Consider the following 3,708-nt stretch of genomic DNA (forward strand, 5'->3'; position numbering starts at 1 on the left):
TAAAAAAGTTCAGTGAATAATATAAAAATTTTAATATTGATTTCTCAGAACCTCACCCTGAGGTAAGATTGCTCATGCTGAATTATTTTTTTTATATTGTTTTAAAAATTGACCAAAGACTTTCTCTATAAATTTGCAGACCATATCTACATTAAATTATAAATATATGCTTACATGCTTACATAAGCTGCATATCCTACAAACGAATTTGTTACAATCTTACCTAACTATGTTATTGAATTTTTATCTCTAAGACTCTGTTTTATATTAATTTCGTTAAATATGATTACCCTCTTATGTATCGGATGTTAACTTTATAGTGTGTTTACTTCGTACCGACATTATCTCAGAGTGTACACTTAAACATGCTTATAGATAATTATCTTTTGGTACTATATAAAGGGACTTAACGAAATTAGTGGTCACAGTATTAAATTTAAGCATACTGATACTTGAGAAACATATTTTCAAAAGTAGTTTTCATCGCTTTGGTGGCTCTGATTGCACAGGCCTTGACCGGTCCAGAATACTGCCCTAATCCGTCCACTGCGTTAGTTTCACTTTTATTATATTCTATAACACCTCATGTGAGATTAACCGATCATAAAAGTAATGTCATAAAATTAAAATAATAAAAAAACTTTTAAAATTTATCGATTTATTTTTCAGGAAGGAACAGATCTATAATGGTATTGTACATGAAGATAATCCCTTATCTGGACGTGTTTCATAAGACGTTATTCTTAAGACGGAAGATGAAAAAATTCCCACTTGCATACTGGTTAGTTTTCATCTTGAATCTTTATTTTTTTATAAATGCAAAAAGTATATCAAAACATGACCAATAGGTACATTTAAAAACCATTACATTTAAAAACAATAATATGTTTAGTTAGGTTGTTGGAAAATAGATATTATGTAGAAAATTGTCTGCATAGTCATTACCGTGGTGCAGTGACAGTTCTTTTTATTGTTCTTTCAATTTGACTGATACTTAATTTTTATCGTAGGTGACTGGAGTCGCTTCTAGTGAATCGGAAGGCGTTCTTTCCCAATCTGCCATTGGAATTTCAAAGGAAGGTGATGTAACTGTTAAGCTACTTTCCACAATTAAAACTGGAATTGATGTATCCCTTGAAGTGTATACGGAATAAATTGTAATCAACCTCCTATACTGCAGATGTGTAAAATAAAATTCATATTAAAAGTATGTGTGTGTTAATTGAGGGGTATAGATGCAAAACTCACATTATCCGCTTTTTCAAATTTTTCAGGAAGAAGGAATAACTGATTTCTCACTTTTTAAGTGACTTATGGCTCTGAAATTTTTTTTTGGTATTGTATTAGAACTTTAACTTTGCTTCTTAATTGGTGAAATGACAGCACAACAATATTTGACTCCAAGAAAGTGAATTAAAGTTTGGATAATGTGAGTTTTGATACAACTTTTTGGATAATGGTAGTTTTGCCCCAAATTATTCTACATAATATTATTTTTTACACCAAAATTTATGAAATTAAAGGAACTTTGAAACAAACTCAATATCAATAAAACTTTTATGTAATATGGTAGTTCATAATCAAAATAAAAAGCTGCACAAAATACTTAGAATACGGTTTTATTATCAGTGAAAGTGAAATATTTTTATAATGAATCTAAAATTGCAATGTACAAAAAATGTCGACAGTAAAAAGTTCTAATATCCGATATTAAAATATAAAACTTCAGAACTAAACATATCTATCAATATTGACATCGGGCAGATTTCAGCTGAACCTGAAAGTTTTACATGTACACTATTGGACAAAGAGTATTAAATGCGTTTAATAACGGGGAGAGTCAGGCAGACATTGCACGTCGGTTTGAAGTGGGCACATACACTGTTTCGAGGAGATTGTCAAAATTTAAAGAAAGAAGACATTTAAAACAATATGCCAAAGTCGGGCAGACCTAGAAAAACATCAGCAAATGACGACAGATTGATTAGACGCATTTGTCGCGCGGATCCATAGAAGTCAGGTCCCATAATTATGGCGGATTTTGGAAATTTAAACATTTGTGAGCGCACAGTTCGTAGAAGGTTAGTCAAGGGGAAGCTTTTTTGTAGAAGGCCGGCCAAGAAACCATTAATTTTTGCAAGGAATAGAGCTGCCAGGCTAGAGTTTGCCAGAGCTCATTTGACTTGGACTGAAAATGACTGGAAAAAAGTATGAAAAACGTTACAATATTTTCAGTTCTGATGGTATGCGTCGCGTAAGAAGACCCATAAATCAGAGATTCAATCCTGCTTATGTAACACCAACTGTTAAGCATGGCGGTGGAACTGTATTTTTATGGGGATGTTTTTCCTTAAACAGAATAGGTCCTATCCATTTCATTGATGGAATTATGGATTGTTTTGTGTATAGAGATGTGTGCAGAGTAGGAAATGCCTCTGAAATTCATATTTCAGCAGGACAATGATCCCTAGCATACCTCGCAGTTTGTGAAAGATTGGTTTCGTGGCAATAATGTACGAGTTTTGGATTGGCCATCACAATCATCTGATTTAAATCCCATTGAGAACTTGTGAGAAGAAGTAGAAAGGAAGATAAGGACAGAAACATTCAGAAACAAAGAAGCTTTACAGAATAAAATAATTGAATAATTGAAATTTGGCAAAGTTTGCCCAGGTGTGCAAAAGCTATTGCAAATAATGTTTATGCAATCAACTATTAATAATTAAGTCTTAAGTTGGGATTATCTAGTTGTTGTTAACAGATTTGTCAGATTTTTTTGTTAATTAAATAATGTTGCTTTACTTTTGTCCTATTCATAACCCAGTACCTAATATTTAATACATAATAACAATAATAATACCTAATACACTGACGTATAATTTTTTTCTGTTTATTATGGGCGACAATTACATTTAAGATTTATTTATTCATTCGTATAAAAGTTTATTTCTTGTCATCCCCCGATTTTAAATTGATAAAAAAATGAAAAATGCAAAATTGGTAATTACTTTTGTCCAATAGTGTATATCATAAAAGTCATTATAAGTTCAGAAGATGAAAACAGATATATTTTCGAAACATTGACAACTTTCTGAAGAACGAGGTAGGTAAACATGTAGTGATATGTCTTTCGTATTTGTCTGATTTTTTCGGTGTGGGATTTTTTGATAGGCAAAACTATTTTCCAAAAATAACCCTTGACTGATATTTTTGACGCAAGGGTCTATTTGATTAATTTTAAAAATTTTTCCCTAGGTGACAAGATACCAGATAGATAAAGAAAAAAAAATGCCACAAATAAATCTTAACCTCAGACAATATTCCATACATTTTCTACGATTTTCTTGAATTCTTACAGAAATTGGTTTAGGGCACTGAATTGCACAAATTATTACACATAAATTTTATTTAAACAATGATTACTTTAATTAAACCTGTAAACACGTAAATACATAGAAAAACAGACCTACAATCTTGAAATAAAACAAAAACAGTATTCAAGTGTACTCGACGACGAATCTGCAAAGCATTTTTAAGAGTGATTACAACTTACGTTTGTACTACATATCACTAATAGGTACAAACAACAAGTGCCAATAGATAACAGATTCTGAGAACCTTCTTCCTGTTTTTTAAGCAAGCCCATTTATTGTAATTTTCTTAGTGCAGTTATTCATAATCAGAATGATCGCCAAGAAAATCACTTAA

At 31.1% G+C, this 3,708-nt stretch overlaps 1 long non-coding RNA gene across 1 annotated transcript; it reads left to right on the top strand.

Moving 5' to 3' along the window:
- The first annotated feature begins 442 nt into the window (after window positions 1–442).
- On the top strand, window positions 443–1,549 carry LOC108909105. Its single transcript, XR_001964403.2, has 3 exons — window positions 443–609; window positions 670–781; window positions 1,011–1,549. It is a non-coding gene; the product is annotated as an uncharacterized LOC108909105 (long non-coding RNA).
- The last annotated feature ends 2,159 nt before the right edge of the window (window positions 1,550–3,708 follow it).

The sequence above is a fragment of the Anoplophora glabripennis genome, unplaced genomic scaffold (assembly GCF_000390285.2).
Source record: "Anoplophora glabripennis isolate ALB-LARVAE unplaced genomic scaffold, Agla_2.0 scaffold375, whole genome shotgun sequence".
NCBI classification, from domain to species: Eukaryota; Metazoa; Arthropoda; class Insecta; order Coleoptera; family Cerambycidae; genus Anoplophora; species Anoplophora glabripennis.